Consider the following 20,782-nt stretch of genomic DNA (forward strand, 5'->3'; position numbering starts at 1 on the left):
CACTCCAGGACCTTGAAATGCTTCTTACGGAGCCCCTCCTTAGTTGCCCTGGCTGTGTGTTTGGGGTCATTGTCATGCTGGAAGACCCAGCCATGACCCATCTTCAATGCTCTTACTGAGAGAAGGAGGTTGTTTGCCAAAATCTCACAATACATGACCCCATCCATCCTCCCTTCAATACGGTGCAGTTGTCCTGTCCCCTTTGCAGAAGAGCACTCCCAGAGTATGATGTTTCCACCCCCATGCTTCATGGTTGGGATGGTTTTCTTGGGATTGTTTTCATCCTCTAAACATGGTAAGTGGAGTTGATTCCAAAAAGCTCTATTCTGGTCTCATCTGACCACATGACCTTCTCCCATGCCTCCTCTGGATCATCCAGATGGTCACTGGTCAACTTCAAACGGGCCTGGACATGTGCTGGCTTGAGCAGGGGGACCTTGTTGCCCTGCAGGATTTTAAACCATGACAGCGTCATGTGTTACTAATGTAATCTTTGTGACTGTGGTCCCAGCTCTCTTCAGGTCATTGACCAGGTCCTCCTGTGTAGTTCTGAGCTTTCTCAGAATCATCCTTACCCCACAAAGTGAGATCTTGCATGGAATCCCAGACCGAGGGAGATTGACAGTCATCTTGTGTTTCTTCCACTTTCTAATAAATAATCATAACAGTTGTTGTCTTCTACCAAGCTGCTTGCCTGTTGTCCTTAGACAGCTCTTTGGTCTCGGCTATGGTGGACAGGTTGGCGTGTGATTGAGTGAGTGTGTGAACAGGTGTCTTTTATACAGGTAACAAGTTCAAACAGGTGCAATTAATACAGGTAAAGATTGCAGAATAAGAGGGCTTCTTAAAGAAAAATTAACAGGTCTGTGTGAGCCAGAATTCTTGCTGGTTGGTAGGTGTTCAAATATTTATTGGCAGCAGTAACATACAAATTAATTATTAAAAAATCATACATTGTGATTTCCGGATTTTTTTAGATTATGTCTCTCACCGTGGACATGGACCTAAGATGAAAATTTTAGATCCCTCCATGATTTCTAAGTGGGAGAACTTGCAAAACTGCAGGGTGTTCAAATACTTATTTTCCTCACTGTATATATATATATATATATGTGTGTGTGTATGTAAGATTGCTGATGATTCCACAAAACTTGTATAAACTTTTATTAAAGAATGATCATTTTTAGAATTGAGTATTTGTCCCAGTGAGATATGAGTAAGTGAGAATAAAAGGGAAGAAAGTGTCAAAGTAATAAAAGAAAGAAAGAAAATAAATCAAATAGCTAATCATGGCATGCATAAATTAGGAGGGATCAATGTTACATTATCCGAAGAACAAAAATAAGTAAATGAGAGAATCAGCTCAGTTATTACTTGAAATTGTTGATGTTCTAATAAGCTGTCTATGTGCGGTCTGTATAAGTTGGGAGCGACAAGATGGCCGCCAGTTTGTTTCAGCAGATTGTACAGAGTGTGTGGGCCGATGAGCTGTCTAGTAATATATACAGATCAGTGGGTCAGACAGGAAATCTTGCAAAATATCTCAATATTAAACGTGACTTTAGAGTAAACAGACGGCGATAGTTTGTGGACTATTTAAAACAGAGGGGAAAAAAACGATAGAAAAAGAAAAGGCGTTCTTTAAAGGAGTGGAGACAGCGCGACCACCGGACTTTCTGGTAAGTCAGAACAGCTGTTTTGACTTTATTTTCCGTTCCGTACGTCCGTCACCTTGCTTTCTGATTGGCTACACGTCACATTCAGCAGGCTGCGTGCTCATTTGTGGTTGGAGGACACAACACACGCTGGGATATCTGTCCAAGACAATCCAACACAGGGTTCTCCCCAGTAGAGGTGGGCGATACCAAGTAAATACAGGCCCAGTATCGCCGATATTGATACGATACTTTTTCATATTTAAGCTTTATAGATCCAAAGGATCCAAAAGACCTAGGATAAAATTTCACCAAACATTGTATGTGACAACAAAATACTTTATCACAATCAACATTTTTGTTTAAAAAATATCACTCAACACAACTTAAAACAAAATCTCCTGAGGTAGAGGGCTGACAAGCCACAATACAACAAAATTAACACACCACAACAAATACTGGAAACAGTTTCAAACTTATTCTGTTTTTCAAGTCGAACAATACAATAAAATAATACAAAAAATAAGGCCTTTCTTCCCTTCAGTGCACTTCTCTACATTGTTTCTTAAATAAAGAGTGTACAAAAAAGAACTTAAAGCAAATTAAAACAATCTTCTGAGGTTAGAGAGCTGACAAATCACAATAGAGAGAACTAACACACCACAACAAATATTGTAAACAGTTTCAAACTTTTTTTTTTTCAAGTCGAACAATACAAGAAAATAATAAAAAGAATAAGGAATTTCCTCCCCTCAGTGCGCTTCTAGCTTTAAACAAAATAAAAACAATAAGTGAAAATTAAATAAAGAAAGTATAAATAAAGAAAGAATACGTTAAGGGCCCACAGCTACACTGTGGGCCCTGTCCCCCTGTTGAGAACAAAAGATTAGAGGTTTTTATTTAACAGTATCATGTTCACAGTGTCACATGTTGACTCGAGGAGAGCGCTGAGTGGGCGGGCCAGGCTGAGCCAACCTGCATGGCTGTTGGCTGGCGCCGCTGAGCCACGTGACGGCGCAACAACAAAAGACCAGAGGGGGGAGGGTGCGCTGCTCCGTGTTGTGTGACACAGCGCAGCGCTGCTCTTACAGACAGAGAGTAGACTTTGATGAATCTGCATGCGCAACAGTCAGTGCGTGCGGGAGAGAAAAAAAGCTTGAGTATCGATCTTTTTACATGAGGATCGTTCAGTATCAATGCCAGCATTGGTATCGATATTATCGATATCAGGATCTATCCGCCCACCTCTACTCCCGAGAAATTTTTAGTATAGCGGTGCTGTTGGGAAATGTCACTGCGCACAACATTTCCACTCAGGGTCCTATCTGACTTTTTTGTGTCCTGAAGCCCAATGGCAAAAATGAAACTCTCTACTGTTTCTGGACTGATTCTGTGCTGAATTGTTGATTAGTTAAATTAATCTAAAATGTTTGTGTTTTGTTGACACACTGTATGTAGCAAATGTTCAATAAACTTATTTGAAAGAAAAAAAAACTAATGTACAGAAAGACAATTTAAAATGTGGGAGATTCCAGACTTTTTTACACTTTTCCCCTTTCAATATGAAAAGTTTGAATTCCCAAGTCACAATACCACCATGCTGGGGGCATTCACTTCGAAGTGTGAAAATCTCACCTTGTCCTTGTGATTCAGCTTTTGACACCCCTCTATACTGTTTCTGTGAAGGCTCTCAGTTGTCCAGGTGGCTTGAATCTTCGACTGGACTGGGTTGCTTGATGCGAGGACATTTCACTTCTAATGGCAGAAGCTTCCTCAGCTAAATTTCTTGCTCTGGTAGTAAAGACACACCCAGACAAATTCATGAGAACAGGGAAAATTGGGTAAAGAATCTCTAAAACAGGGTTCTTACACAGATAGAAAAGGATGTGCTCGCAAAAGGACTAAATTTCTCAGTGACCCCTAAACATATACAGACAGTAGATTACATCACTGCAGTAGAGTCAGCCATTAAACATAACAGTCTGTCAGAGTCAGAAGCTGGGGACCTCCGGCTAAGAGTCACAGCAGTGCTGAACACTGCTCCTCCTTCCAGCATCACAAGAGAAGAACGGAAAGCTTTGTCAGCACTGCAGGACCAAAGCATCCTTATCCTGCCAGCAGATAAAGGCAGATGCACCGTGGTCCTGAACACATCGGACTACGAGACCAAGGTCAGCAACTTGCTCAGTGACTCCAATACGCATGAATGTCTGAAGAGAGACCCCACAAGTGGCTATAAGAAGAAAATCACTAACTACCTCCAAAACCTGGAGAAAGAGGGACGCATTGACAGGCAGACGTACTACAGACTGAACCCTTGAGATGTCACTCCATGCATCTTTGGGCTGCCCAAAATCTTGCCACTCAGGCCTATTGTATGTAGCACAGATTCCATCACTTATAATTTGGCCAAGCGCTTCAAGTGGATTTTGGCTCCTCTAGTGGGTAACTCAGACCACCATGTGGAGAACACACAAGATTTTGTAAACAAGATCAAGGACCTTCAGCTGGAGGAAGATGAAACTATGGTGTCATTCAATGTGACGTTGTTCACCTGCATCCCCACTGCTGAGGCCTTCACAGCTGTGAGGCAGAGGCTGCTGGAGGATGCGTCTCTACTTGAAAGGACAAAGTTACACCAGACCACATCTGCCAACACTTGGAGATCTGTCTTAACACCACGTATTTCCAGTTTAGGGGGAATTACGACAGGCACATCCATGGTTGTGCGATGGGGTCTCCGGTATCCCCCATTGTGGCCAATCTGTACATGGAGCTAGTGGAGAAGACAGCCTTGGCATCGTTCACAGGCATCTCACCCAGTCACTGGTTCAGATACAGTATGTCAGTGACACATGGGTTAAAATCAAGCAACAGGAAGTGGAGGCCTTTACAGAGCACATCAATTCGGTGGACTCCAATATCAAGTTAACACGTAAGGATGCCAGAAACAGCCATTTAGCCTTCTTTGTGATGTTACGATTGGAGAGAACAGGCAGCTCCAGACAGGGGTTTACAGAAAACCCACTCACACTGACCAATATCTGCTCTTTGGCTCAAACCACCCCCTTGAACACAAGCTCAGGGTGATCAGGACTCTTCCACACAGAGCTCTACAGGTGCCCACAACTACAGAGGGAAGGGCTAAAGAACAACAACATGTCTGGAATGCCCTCACAGCATGTGGGTACCCACGATGGTCCCTGGATAAAGTGCAGAAATCCCAAAGAACAAAGAAACCAGACAGACAAGAGACGGAGCCAAGAAGAAGAGTGTCTCTCCCTTATTTAACAGGAGTAGGGGGAAAACTTCAGAGGATTTTCAGACAGCACAAAATCCCCGTTTACTTTAAACCTGTTAACCCCTTGAGACAGAAATTAGTTCACCCTAAGGACAGGATCCCTAGTTAGAAACAGAGCAATGTAGTGTATTCTATCAGATGTCAGGAAAACTGTAACGAACACTACATAGGTGAGAGTAAGCAGCCGTTGCACAAAAGGCTATATCAGCACCGCAGAGAGGGTGCTGGTGGACCTCAGTCTGCATTCATCTCCACCTTAAAGACACTGACCACACGTTTGAGGACAAGGAAGTTAAAATCTTAGCCAGAGAAAAGAAATGGTTTGAGAGGGGAGTGAAGGAAGCATTGTATGTGAAACAGTTGAAACCCAGCCTTAACCGGGGAGGGGGTCTGAGACACGCTTTGTCCCCTGTTTACAATGGGTACTCAGGTCAAAGCAGTTTCAGTCTTTTGTTCATGTTAATGAGTCATTCACATTGTCAGGAGAGGCGTCAGTCCCATCGTTAGGAGGAACAGCTGTCTTGTCATTAGGAGGGTGCTAACTAGAGCACAGTAGGTGCTAATGAGAGAAATTGTTAGTCACTAGCCAATATTAGTCTGCCTCTCAGTAGGAGGGGTCTGGTTAGGTTTAAAACTCCTTTGCTGGCTTCTGTTATTCTTCTCTACAAGAATCAAGACAGAAATCAGACAACCAGAGCAAGAAATTTAGCTGAGGAAGCTTCTGCGATTAGAAGCGAAACGCCCTCACGTCAAGCAACCCAGTCCAGTTGAAGATTCAAGCTTCTCTACCCCTCTATACTGTCAATAAAATGGAAAAACAAAGTCAGCAGGTGCATTTCTGAAAAACATCTTATTACTCTGCATTTTACTCTGCATTTGTTGGCATTTCTCAGTGTGTGATGTACATTTTAGGAAAAGCAGAAATATGAGCCTGACACAATGAAAAAAGGAACACTGCTTCATCCGATAACGAAGCTTGTGAGCTTTCATTTGAAAGTAAAGGTTCGGATTTACAGAGGCTACACACTTCACCCCAAAACTCTTAATTTTTTCAGAGTCTGTCTGATTTTGGATTCTAACGTGTGGTGACACTGCCGTTTATGTTGCTGGACACTATTTTAGTCCCACCGTGAGCCTGCACGTGGGAGGTGTCTCCATGACACTGTTTTGTACTGGCTGGAGACGGATTTTTTTTTTTTTTTTTTTTACATTGGGAAAAAGTTGGAATACGTTATTTTCAGGAGATAATGGACTTTCTATCTATCCGTGATAGAACTTTATGAGGAGCTCAGCAAAACCAGCTAGCAATCACGCACGATCCATGCGTGCGGACTCGTTTCGTGGAGCGGACCTTGGACTTCACAAATGGATGACTGTTCAGGTTTTTTTTTTCTTCTTCTCAGTGGAGCTGGTAGGGTTTATTATTTTTTTTACTTTGAGTGTCTGTCTTGAGATGAGACTGTTCTGTAACAGAGCAACGCGTACCGCACTCGCGCAGTGTGCACGCATACTATGTTTTTGCAGTGTAAAGCGACTTCTTTTACTGTTACTGCATCAAAATCAACAGTTATCCCTTAAAAAATGAGTCATCATAACACCACATCACGCTTACGTATATAAACTTTTGTAATTAATCTGTGGTTCTGTTTTTAATGTTGGCAACATTCAAGTGCACGGTTTCTTTGAAGAAACGCTGTCAGAAACACTCTGAAATGTTCTGATTTCAGTGCGACATGCCCTTTAAAACAGAATGGAAATAATGCACGCAGCTATCCAGCACCAAAAGTGTGTCTCGGTACCTGAATAATTTTGAATTCCGTTCTGCAGTTTTCTTCATAAAAACCTCCCTGTTCACTGTCATAGAGGCTGCAGTATCGTTCTTAGCCTCTGATCTGATCGATCCCACAGCAGACAGCGTTGATCGAGTTGGCTGCACACCTGCCTCCGTGACACTCAACGCCGGCGTGCCTCCTCCCCAGATGCCCCGGCGATCGCTGCGCCCCTGCCAAGACGAAACAAAAAAATATGGAGATCTGGCTTTGTGCGGGGCTTGTTTTGTCATGGTTTGTGTCATCTGGATGTAAACAGGAAATAAAGAGCTCAAGTTGTTTATGTGAAATTTCCCATAAAAGCAGGTTTGCTTGCTGTTAGATTCCCACCAAGTCTACTGCTAAAACATCATGAGAAGACACTACACTATAGCGGCGCTAGATGGCAGTATGACGGTGTGGCCTCGTTGTTCCATTGTCTGGGGAGAACCCTGCAACATGTTGAATATCCCTGATTTGTGATCAGAGTGCCCCAGATGCCTTTCCGAGCAGATCAGAGCACTCTTAACACACCACACACAGCAGGAATATCTCATAAGATTATCTTTAGCGTCATCACGATTGTCGGAGCGTCCTTAAGATTGTCAGAAGGGGAAGATCGGGTCCGATATCAGCCTAATTATCTTGTCGTGTGAACCAGGCTTAACCGGACAGTTCATAGACATGGACCATTCATAGACACAATGTGCAAAATTCATAGACAAAAAAAAGACCATTCATAGACAACAAATCTATAAAATTAAAATTATTTACTGAACGAATGTGTCAAAGGAAGTGTGAAGATGTAACTCGTACGTCTGAAAGATCACAGAAGGAAAGGTCACATATAAAAAGAGCTGCACCAGACATAAAAATCAGGTTGGAGCTGGAGCTAACACTATGGAATATCCCTGCATCATCTGCCATAAACCATTCCACAGTCATAACCTGACCATCACCTGTGACAGCTGTGACCAGTGGAATCATCTCGTTCCAGAGAAACATACCACAGAGCCAATATGTACATACTCATCCACATCCTCCACCAAGAAGTCACTGATGTTATCTTCACCTCCAGATTCTTATGAGAGGGACGTCTTGACAGAGTGCAACACAAGGCCTACAGACGTCTTCACAAATATCAAGTATTTCTTCAACTGGACTGAACCTCTGAGTTATGTGAAAGCATCATCTGGGTCCAGATCAAGAATGTGAAAAAAAATCTAAACCAAGGAGGCTTGATGTGTGATTCCACAGTATCAGTTCCATCAGTGCAGTAACTTCATGGTGACAGTGCTGCTGGTTTGTCTTCACTCTGACAAATGTTCTTCTTCATATTATTTGCTTCCTTGCAGACATGTTGCAGCAGGTGGTGATTAAAGAAGAAATGCTCCCTGAACAGCAGGAGTTGAATCTGAGTGTTGACCAGAAGGACGTTAAACAGGAACAAGATGAAGTCTGGACAAGTAACGAGGGACAGCAGCTTCACTGGCTGGACACTGAGAAGACCAAGTTTGGTTTTGCTCGTGTCCCTGTGAAGACTGAAAATGATGATGAAATACCACAGTCATCACAGGTTCTTCAAAACTCAGGTATGAATTGATCAAAACTCTGTGAAACATCTGTTGGGGGGAGCAGGTGTTCCACTGCTATGAAATTATTTAATTACTCTGAATATGGAAAAGGAATTCTCCTGACCACATACAGGAAAAAATCGACCCAGGATGCATTGCGTCAACATTTGGAGCCTCATGTACAAAGACGTGAGTGGATTTTCTACTGAAACACGGCGTACTCCAAAACCCAGAAACTGGCGTGAGCACAAAAATATCCAGATGTATCAAAGTGTGCGTACGCATGAATCCAAGCACGTTCCCTTTAAATGCCCCTATTTAAATGTGCAAATGCATGTAAATTGTCCCTGGGAGTTGAGAAGCCCCTGTCCGTCAGATCAGTCAACATGAACACAGAAAAGAAAGTACACAAAGTGTGAGCTACAGATGACACGCAGGGATAGTTTATTTTGTATGATATCAAATTAAATAAACATGAACCAGCAAAAAAGTTAGTTGGAGCGTGTGTGTGTGTGTGTTTGAGGCCGCTGTGAGCTCAGAGCAGCGCACACACACGGCAGTATTAAAAAAATTAGGGATGCCAACTGACAGTGTGACATTTACAACATTACGTCATCAAGAAAAAGAAAAGACATTAATAATAAAAACATATTTGAATGCCCAAATGTGCCCGCACTGGTTTTCATTCAGAACAGTTTCATGTCATGAAGGTTAGAGGTAGTGTTACTGTATAAAACACAGTGAGAACGGCTGGTCAGGTATGATGTCAACATGCAAGGGCACTCCCAGTAATCCTAAACTGATTCTCCATCCTATCGAGTAGAATATAGTGATCCACAGTAACACAGCACCAGAACTGTAGTGGTGTCCGAAGCCATTGCAAGCAGAGGATCATTCCCTACTTTAGTGAGAGCTGTCTCTGTGGAACGATATTTTCTAAAAGCGGACTGCAGTGACTTAAAAAGATTATTCTCTGTAAGGTGGTCTACAAGCTGCTGTGAAACCACCTTTTCCAGAATTTTAGCACAAAATGATAGATTTGATATTGACCAGTCTTTTTCAATACACTAGGGTCAAGATTAGATTTCTTAAGTAATGGTTTAATCACTGCAGATTTGAAATATTTAGGAACAGATCCAGAGGTTAATGAGAGATGAATAATTTCCAGCACAGTCGGCCCAAGAGTGGGCCACAGGTCCTTAAACAGTTTTGTTGGTATACGGTATAGGATCAAATAAACAGGTTGTGCTTTTTGCTGATGTTATGGGTTTCGGCAGCACGCCTAGTGAGATACTATCAAATTCTGTAAATCTAGGTAAAACCTCAGTGATGGCACATACCTCAATAGCAGGCTGTAGTGGCTGGGTTAAGGCATGCTGGGATATGTTTAACCTAATATTGTCTATTTTCTTCTCGAAGTAATCCAGGAAATCTTGTCCTGTAAAAGGAGAGCGACTTACAGGTTGTTGTCCAAGAATAAGTGTTGCCACCGTGTCAAACAAGAACTTTGATTTATGCTTGTTTTTGTTGATCAAATCAGAGTAATAGGTCCGCTTTGTAGCCAGTAGTGCATGCTTATAGTCTAAGATAGCATCACGCCACGCGAGGTGGAATACTTCTAATTATGAACTACGCCATTTTCGTTCTAGACCTCTAGCCTTATGCTTGAGGTCACGTAAGTAATCATTGAACCAAGGTGACTGTGGTTTTAACAAAGGTGGCGCAATCATGTCGAGTGTAGTTTTGAGCACTGACTTTAAATTATCCACAAGACTGTCTACTGACTGGGTATTTGACAAATGTGACGCTAAGATATCAGGCAGTCTAACTTCGAGTTCAGTCTTAGTTGAGTTAATGTGTCGCCGCAATGATGAATAAGGTTGTTGTTCCACTAAACACGGCAGCGAAACTGTAAACCTAATAAGTGAGTGATCAGAGACCACTGATGAAAGAGGCATGATGCCAGTATTTGTGACAGCAAAACCACGTGCGAGAACCAAATCCAAGGTATTTCCACTAATGTGCATGGAATCCTAAATGTATTTTTGGAATCCTAATACATCCAAATTTCTACAAATGATTTGTAGATTTGTTCTTGCCTCAAGAGCAGTAGAACTCCGAGCAGTGTGATGAACGTCATTTCAGGAAATACTGTTGAATGAGGCAGTTCAGTCAAACACGATTCGTATTTTGCCCGGCTTCTGGGGATGGTACACTCCAAATGTTGGAAGGTACCAGCATTCTTCACCTGGTTTGAGTGGTGGTGCCTTTTCTGCCTGGTCATTATGAAAGAGTTTCTGCATAAATTCAGTAAATTGTTCTCTCATGTCTTGTCGTGTTCGTAGCAGAGCAGTGAGGTGTTTCAGAGGCTGTTCTTTGTTGTTGGGAAGCCGAGGACGTGGTGTACAGAATGGTAGGGGCGCCACCCAGTGGTTATCATTGTCCATATGAACCTGTCTGTCCATCATCTCAAGAAAGATTTTGTCCTCCAATAGATGAGGCTGTTTAGTGATCATCAGGGTTTCTTTGGGATACATTAAGCCCCAAGTTGTCTGTTTGAGTGGAGCTGTTTGTATGTTGTAGAATGTGTGATGTATTGTTCACTGTGTGGGAGCACTGAATTTCTGCTTTACGTAGATTGTAGGACAAGGCTCCAGAAAGAAAGTGTGGCCATTCTTTAGCACATTTGTTTTGTAAACTTACACTTTTGTTTGTTTGTGTACCCCTCCAAAGCACACCTTGCCAATGATGGCCCAGCCCAAGTCTAGCCGCTGGGTATACGGTGTGTTGTGTGGACCATTGTACTGTTCGCATACCTTGTGTACACACAGGACATCTCGACCCAATAAGAGGAGAATGGGCGTGTCTGGTTCAACGTTTTATCTGCAACAGGAGCTAGGTGAGGAAAATACTGTCCAATGTCAGGTGTGGGGATTTCTGAGCGACCGTCTGGCATCGTATTGCATTCTAAAAGAGGTGGGAGTGCTACGTGAGTCTTTCCATCTAGTGACGACACAACAAAATCATGAGCTTTCCTTCCTGTTGCCTCTTTTATGCCCGCACAGGTCTGCAGAATTAAGTACTTTAATTTTTTTATAGACTTTTATAGCCTTATTTTTATAGACTTAAAGAGAAAAGACAGCTTTCTCTCTCTCTCTCTCTCTCTCTCTCTCTCTCTCGCTCTCTCTCTCCGCAAATAGGGCTGGGTACCGAACGTCGGGTCTTTATGGCCAACCAAAATGCGTCGGTAGTACCGAGCATCGAAACATGGCTCGTCTTTCGGTGCCAAGTGTCGGTACCCAGAGGTTAATCACGTGCAAGAAGAGCAGTCCGCAGCCATCCTCCTCTCAGCATCCAAGTCCACCTGTGGACATTATAGAACACAAGTAGCCTGATTCAAAATCTCCAGCACCGGACTTCGCTTCAACTGCAACTTAATACTTACATCGTTTTGAAGCAATGAAGCACTGTTGCTACCCATTGCTTCATTGGTTCTTTGCTTCGCTGCTTTCAGAAGTGACAAATCTGCTTCTGAACCCCTCTGAGCCATTAAAATATGTCAATCGTGAGTCACTTTTATGCGGATTAAAATCACTATCTGGGACTCCTGTCTTGTTGCGAAAAGAAACGTTACATTCAAACAGCTCCAAACCTCTGCCGAGTGAGTCACATTAGAAAGATAAGAGTCCAGTCAGAATTAATAACTTCAAAGCGAATTGCCGTTTAAATCAAATGACACCTCTTTCCAAACGTTGTCATACAAACAATAAACTGCAGCCGATCAAAGCATTTTTTTTCCTCTCAAAATGAGATGTTCTGCTTTGACATGCAGCAGCCAGCTGAGCTCAAGAAAACTGCTTGGAGGGGAAAATTACCAAAGCTGGAAAATAAAACTCAACATTTGTACTATGTGTAATGTAATTTTTTCTTTTTGTTAGAATCGATCTTATAAAATTGGTATAGAAAAAGTATTGTTCAGGAACCGGTATTGAAAATTTTTGATTGATACCCAGCCCTCTGTGCAAACTTCGAACTTTTTGGAAACAAGAAGCTTTTCAACTGTAAAATAAATATGTCATCAGCGATGCTCACGCACAGGACTTTAATGAAGACTGTTTCCTTTTTCAGTGGACAGAACCTCTGTTTGGCTGTCTTCCTCGGCTGCACGCTGAGCTGCCATTTTAAAGTATTTCACAGCCTCGGGACAGTAAACGGCGAAACTTTCAGCCCACATTTTCAGCAACAATTTAGTTAATTTTTTTGGAAAACCTGTACTCAGTGAACAGACAATTTGAACCCCAGCCGGACAAAAATTTGCCACCGACAGCTAGAACACTGCAGAAGAGAGCTCTCTCAAACAGTCCATCTTCAGAAAACCTCCCCTTGCCACCAAAACAAAGCAGAGAGCAAACAGCAGTTGAGAGGATTCACATTGGCTCTTCTCCGGTATCGGAAAATGTTGCTGGTTGGATCGGTATTTTCTGATACGTGAATTACGTCAGTATCAGAAGCCGATCCCGATATCTGCTCGGTCACAACCTTAATCTCAGGGTAGCCATATGTGTCATCATAGCGACACCTGCTGCTGGATTGTGGACATGAGCTGACCTGATACACGTGGCTTGAGGAGATGAGTCTGGGCTGAGCCACATCATTCGCAGGTCAAGTTCCTCTCGGGCTGTTAAGTTGAGGTCCCTATTGGTGTCTTGAAAAGACATTTTCCACACCCAGCAGTTTTCTGGATGGTCATCACATTTTAGTAGCCCAGAGCTTACATTTCTCTCCTGGCAAGATATTTGGTAAGGTCTGTCATCTGTGTTGCTTCACACGGACAATTTCTAAGGCTGGATATGTGAGTCATTGGGAAGAAACATAAGGTGAGTAGTCTCTGTTTTGTGCGGCAGATGTTGTTTGCACCGTGCACAATTTTTCCAATCACAGTCACATAAGCCCTTAACTTCTCCTGGGTTGTCTGAGTGTTTTGGTGGCTTTCCTCACTCTTCTCCTTCTTGCACAGTTACTCAGTTTTTGAGAACTGCCTACTCCATGCAGATTTACCATAGAGTGCCATATTGTTTGTATTTATTTGTAATTAATGTAAATAAAGTCCAAGACACATTCAGTGTCAACTTTACAATCAGAGAGTCTCGTCCACAACTACCACAAAAGACTCCAAGCTGTCAGTGATGTTAAAGGGGCAATACACAGTATTATGAACAGGGGTATGTAAACTTTGGATCAGGTTCATTTGGGTAGGGAAACCAAAATGACTGTGATCAAACCTCCTGGTTTCAATCATAACATTAGCAGCAGTATTATGTACCATCTGTAGACATCTCAGAGTCTTGTGTGACAATCCAGAAAATAAAACATTACAATAGCCAATTCTGGAAGACAAAGACTGAATTAAAATGTAAAACAAATCCTCCCGATGTACATTTCCACTTTCCAAATTACTCGTACTGTCATCAGGTCAAATTCACCACTCTGATACTTTATTTTAATGAGTGCTGTTTTAACAGTTACTGTTAATTTAATTTGTTTCTTTACAGACATGCAGCAGTTACTGGTGATTAAAGAAGAAACTCTCCCTGAACACCAGGAATGGAATCTGAGTGTTGACCAGGAGGACATTAAAGAAGAAGAGAAGCTGTGGATAAGTCAGCAGGGAGAGCAGCTTCAGCAGCTGGAGGAGGCAGATCTCACCAAGTTTGGTTTCACCGCCGTCCCTGTGAAGAGTGAAAATGATGATGAAAAACCAGAGTCATCACAGCTTCATCAAAGCCCAAGTGATGAGAGCACAGAGGCTGAGCCTATAGCCAGCAGCTCATCTGTACACAGAACACTGACAGCAGAAGCTGATGGAGAGGACGATGGAGGACCACAACCAGCCAAGAACTCAGGTCCAAACAGCCATTTACAACCAGATACCAGTGGCAGGAGTCCAGACAGTTCTGGAACTGAGACTGATAACAGTTATGACTGGAAACAGACCAGAAACGTCAGTCAAGTTTTAACTGTCAAAAATATATCAATATTGTTAGTTCAAGCAACACTGATGAGAAACTGTTTAAAGGCTCTAAATATGTACAAGCATCTGATAACATGAACAGCTCAGAGCAGCAAAAGGGGAGGCAAGCAAGTAGAAAACCATTTAGCTGTTCTGATCAGAGGAAAGACAAAAACAGAAGGGCACTCTGACCAAAGGAATGACAACTCAGATAGGAGAAAAACAATTTATGTGTTCTGAATGTGGTAGAAGATTTGGACTAAAGAGCAATCTGAAAAAACATATGATAATTCATACAGGACAAAAACAGTTTGAGTGTTCTGAATGTGGTCGAAGATTTGGGCAAAAGGGCAGCCTGAAAAAACACATGATAATTCATACAGGGGAAAAAGCATTTGTCTGTTCTGAATGTGGTCGAAGATTTGGACTAAAGGGCAATCTGAAACAACATATGATAATTCATACAGGACAAAAACAATTTGGCTGTTCTGATTGTAGTCAAAGGTTTGGACTAAAGAGCAATCTGAAAAAACATATGATAATTCATACAGGACAAAAACAATCTGGCTGTTCTGATTGTAGTCGAAGATTTGGACAAAAGACCAACCTGAAACAACACCTGATAATTCATACAGAACAAAAACAATTTGGCTGTTCTGAATGTGGTCGGAGATTTGGACAAAAGAGCGACCTTAAAAAGCACATGATATTTCATACAGGACATAAACAGTTTGGCTGTTCTGAATGTGCTCGGGCATTTGTACAAAAGAGCGACCTTAAAAAACACATGATAATTCATACAGGACAAAAACAGTTTGGCTGTTCTGAATGTGGTCGAAGATTTGGACAAAAAGGCAGCCTGAACAGACACATGGCAATTCATACAGGAGACAAACCATTTGTCTGTTCTGAGTGTGGTAAAAGATTTGGGCAAAAGAGCAACCTGAAACAACATATGATAATTCATACAGGACAAAAACAATTTGGCTGTTCTGATTGTAGTCGAAGATTTGGACAAAAGAGCGCCCTTAAAAAACACAAGATAATTCATACAGGACAAAAAGGTTCCACTGTGAAGAGGGTTTGTGGGGAGAGATCCCTGTATGAGGACGTTTCAATGAAAATGAACCGGAGCTAAAAACTCCACAAAGCAAATATGAAAAAGTCTAAAAATGATAAATTGTACTAGCTGGATGTCTCCAGGATAAAACAAAAATCATGCCTAGGCACCAGGGTGTGTGAGGAGAGCAATGGTGCAACTTCTCCCAGTGCTGTGGGGAATGATCTCTCCTGCTGGAGCGCTCAGCTGGATAATCCACCAGCTCAGCATAGTTCTGATCCTGGACTCCAGCAACAACAGCCTCAATGGGCCAAATAAATTTACGAAACTACGCCACAGTAAATTGGACCATTGAGGAGAAGAAAAAGATCTTTTACTGCTTCACTTACTCAAGGCATGAGAAGTGGTGCAGGAGGAACAAGGCAGTATTTAAGGAGAGGATAAAAGAAGCCACCACAACTGCAAAACTGCAATCAATTTGCCTCTCAATCACAAAATATCTGACAGTAGAGGAAATGCAAAAAATAAAGGAAGAAGCCCAAAAAGAAGCGATAAAGGATCATCAGTCGATGCAGGAAGGGAAACAACTTGAGTTTGAAAGGAGTCAGTAGAATAGGGAGGAAGAGTGGGTACTGCTGTGGGCAATGGAATATGCAAAGTAAAATACAACCAACAGCCAGAGAGAAAGATGTGGAGAATGGCAGAGAATATTCCATCACCACTGCCCAAGTAAGAAAGACATACCAAGGGGCCGACTTACCACCCAGAGACAACTTTATAACAGAAAACCACTTCTCGGATGCAGAAATACAGGGATGCAGCACGGTCAGAGACGGCATCTGCCCTCTGACACAACCCATTGGACCACCAAGAACACCAGACCAAGCCAGCCTCTCACACCAAAGGAGAAGTAAGAGTCAGACACCATCACAACAAAATAGGAGTCAAACACCACCCCTCACAAAAAAGGAACCAGGCATTGTTCCCCTCAAAAAAGCGAATCATACATGAACCCACCCACAAAACATATACAGATACACCCAGACCCAGAGCAGCTAGAATTAGAGGAATTGGCAAATAAAATTGAGGAAACAAGGAGAATTGAAATGGAGGAGCGTCCCAAATTAACCAAATTAAAGGAGAATAAAAAGTTCAAAAGTATGCTGCAGAAAGTCAACCTGGGATTGACTAGACTGGTCCCACAAAGAACCACATTATTAGAGCTAAACTATGTAAATTATGAGCAGCATGGTACATACAAAGCAAATTAGTCCCTCATTATTCGGAGAGAAGAAACAAAATCAGGAAAAGGAATACTGTTGCCACGATGGAAAAAGACATTACAACAGAAAATCAGTCGCCTCAGAGCAGAGATTTCCCAATATCGATATTTCTGGGAGGCCAAAGTCACAAAAGGAACCTACTTCGAAAAGTCTATCGCATTAAAAGAAAATACAATATTGAAGATCAACAACTGGCTGTGAGGCTGGCTGAGCACCAAGCCGTAGTGAAAGCTTTAGCTGCTCAAATTAGAATCAAAGATAAGAAAATAAATGGCAAACAGATAAACAAGCAGTTTGAACAAACTCCAGGCTAGTCCACAGAAATATGGAAAAGGACACAATAGAAGTACAACAGCCACCCGAGGAAGACGAGAGATTCTGGAGACCACTTTTGAAGACCCTAAACAGCACCAGGAGTCCAAGTGGATTGAAATAAAACAGAAAAACAAAGACAAACAGCAAATGCCAGCAACTATAATAACTGAAGTGATAAGAAATAAAATTCATGAATACAGTAACTTAAAGGCACCTGACACTGATAAAGTCTCAAATTTTTGGTTGAAAAGGCTGACAGCATTGCACCACCACTATGCTGCAGCTTTCACAAAAATATTGAATGGAGAAGAGGACACACCAGACTGGCTAACGACTGGGAACACAAGCCTACTACCAAAGACCAAGGAAACACAGCTTCCCAGCAAGTACAGACCCATCTGCTGCCTAACAACAACGTACGAGGGCTGTCCATAAAGTATAGGTCCTTTTTATTTTTTTCAAAAACTATATGGATTTCATTCATATGTTTTTACGTCAGACATGCTTCAACCCTCGTGCGCATGCGTGAGTTTTTCCACGCCTGTCGGTGAGATTTTTTTAATGAAAGACGTGCGGACGGATTGCAGTGTCACTCGCAGCCGCCGCGACGCTCCGCCACAGGAAAAACACCTCCATTGGAAGCCTTAAGGACAAGTTGGAACATGTCCAGCTGTTAAACACTTTCTCATATACTCACTCCACTGAAAGCCATCAAAAGCCGCCTGGATTTTACAAATGTTTATCAACACGGAGGTGTTTTTCCTGTGCCGCCGCACCACGCCGGCTGTGTCCTGACGCACGTCTTTCATTAAAAAAAATCTCCTTTAACAGTGGAATATCCGGATAAAATGCTGAAACCGACTTCTTCTGAAACTTCTCTGTTCTCTCACGACGTCCTGGATCAATAGAGCCTGAAATGTGGAGGTTTTCAGCTTGAAACAGGCTGACGACGGCGCCTGGGAGCGCTGCGCGACGTCTCGCTCCGTGGGAAGTCCTTAAAGCGACAGTATCACCTCAAAATCTCTCATCAGCCATTAAAATTTTCACCGAAAACCAGCTTAATTTTTCGAACCGTGTCCCACTTCGATGTGTCTCACAGGTTTAGAAAAAATTTGATCAAACAAAGCGCCAGTCTCTCAGCAACTTCTCAGACAAAGGAATTCCGACGAGGGGCTGGACGACTCCTCCCACAAGGAGTGCTCACAGGCGAACGACGTCCCGACAGGCGTGGAAAAACTTGCATGCGCACGAGGGTTGAAGCATGTCTGACGTAAAAACATATGAATGAAATCCATATAGTTTTGAAAAAAATAAAAAGGACCTATACTTATGGACAGCCCTCGTACAAATGACTGACAGGAATCATAGCTGATGACATTTATGAACATATGGACACTGGTGGCTACCTGAAAATGAACAGAAAGGTGTTTCAGAAAAAAGTAGGAGCTAAAGACCAGTTACTGATAGACAAAGCTATCATGGAGGACTGCAAAAAGAGCAGGAGAAACCTCAGCATGGCTTGGATTGATTATAAAAAGACATTTCACAGCGTGCCACACTCCTGCATCATGAGGAGATCTTTTATGAGGAACCAGATGAGTAGGTAGAACACCACCATCACCTTAATTCATACAGAAGGACAAATAATAATCCCAGACATAAAATTGCAGAAAGGGATATTCCAGGGAGACAGGTCTCTCTCCTCTTCTATTTTGTCTCAGCATTGACCACTAAGTAAGATCCTTAAGGGGTATGACATTTGGTATGATTTGGGTGGAGATAGAGGAAGAAAACATCAGCAGGTGGTGAGCCATCTTCTATTATGGACGACTTGAAGATATGTGCAGACTCAGAGTGGGTACTCAGTCGGCTAGTGGAGACAGTTCATACGTTTTCCAAAGAAACTGGTATGGAATTTGGACTGGATAAATGCTCTAAATGTACAGTCAGAGGTGGTAAGAAGGATGTCAGAAAACATACAGTTGAATAAGGGGAGCACCATTGAAGATCTGGCTGAAGATTCCACGTACAAGTACTTGGGAATTGAAGAAAATACTACAATAAGCATAAAAAATGAGAGAGAGAGCAACACAAGATAAAGCATAAAAAATGAGAGAGAGAGAGAGCAACACAAGAGTACCTAAACCACTTAAGAAGATCTGTAAATCAGAATTACCACCAAAGAACAAGATCACAGCCGTAACCAGTTTGCATTGCCTGTGGTGACCTATGGGTTTGGCATAGTTAGACTGGCCACAGGGTGAGCTTAATAAGTTAGACACTAAAACCAGGAAGATGCTCACCCTACATGAAATTACATACAGAAATCATTGCATGGACAGAATATATCTCCCCTGTCGGGAAGGCAGCCTCAGTCTTACGGATATCAACCAGGCTTATAGAGCATCTATAATAAGTATTGGGCAGTACTTAAAGAGTTCTCAAGAAGAAGTCATGAAAAAGGTAATGCAACATCATATTACGACCTTGTCACAACAGACCATTATTAAATTGGCAGAAAACTTTGGCGACGACACGAGCAAGACAGACCAGGGAAAAATACAGCAAAAGAGAACAAAAACATCAAATGAACAGATGGAAACAGCACAAAAGGGCTGGCAGTTTCCAAGAAGAACTCGAAAAGGAATACATAGACAAAGAAGGGGCTATACAGTGGTTTACAAATGGAGAACTTGGTTTCAATGGAGGAAGAATTATAGTTGGAGCACAAGATCAAGGACTTCTAACAAATGGTTTAAAAAAAATGGCAGGAATTTCACAAAATGATCAATGCTGGTTCTGTCATGCAGATGTTGAGTGTAAACCATCTAATATTAGCATGCCGGATCCTCATGACAGGTGGACATTATACCAGCCGGCACAACAAGATCTGTAAATATGTACGCTGGAAAGTATGCAAGGAACTGGAGCATGAGCCAGCACCAGTCTCATCCAGCGGAAAAGTGACTATCTTCTACGACAAAGAGATCCCAGCAGGAAGACTTATTGAAGGAGGTGCAGTTAAACCTGATACTGTCATCTGAAACAAGCAAGAGAAGACAGCAAAAATTATTGATGTGACAGCCCCCAATGACTATGGCCTGAATAGAGCTGAAAAGAGAAAATCACAAAATCCCAAGACCTTACAAATGACCTACGAACAACATGGTCATTGAAAGAAAGATCATGGGTTAAAGTTCTCCATCACCATGACGGATTTCCGTCATTTGCAAAATTTAACCACACATACACGTGTGCACGTGGTGTCATGCATGTTTTGGGGCCCAACCATGATACTCTCACCGTCAAAGCAACATCCCATTCTGCCCTAATCAAAGCAGCAGCAGTGTCAACGTGGACTGCGGAGGAAGAGACTGTGTGAATTTTCACTCCTCTCCGCTCTGTTTACTGCTTGCCATGAGCCACGGTCCTTCTCCTCCCTGTCTTCGTGGGAACATTGGCAGACCTTCCCCAAGTAGAGCAGGGTGTGGTGGATACTTTGAACCTTCAATCAATGAAGCAATACTTTGATCTTCTGCTTTGGTTTTTTATTTTATTTTGCTTTATCTTATTTTTTGCCCTGCTAAAACCCTAAAGAGCATATGTCTGTGAGTAATATTTACCTTTTTGTGTTAAACCAACCTGTTATGGTCTTCTGAAACAGTTGATTGATGTATTTTATAACTTAAAAGCGGGACCGATGCTAACGCGTTAGCATGTCTGGCGTTTTTAATGTTAAAGTTAGCATTAAGCTGTTCGCATCGCAGCACGTTTGT

The sequence above is a fragment of the Thalassophryne amazonica genome, chromosome 18, assembly GCF_902500255.1.
Source record: "Thalassophryne amazonica chromosome 18, fThaAma1.1, whole genome shotgun sequence".
In the NCBI taxonomy this organism is placed as follows: domain Eukaryota; kingdom Metazoa; phylum Chordata; class Actinopteri; order Batrachoidiformes; family Batrachoididae; genus Thalassophryne; species Thalassophryne amazonica.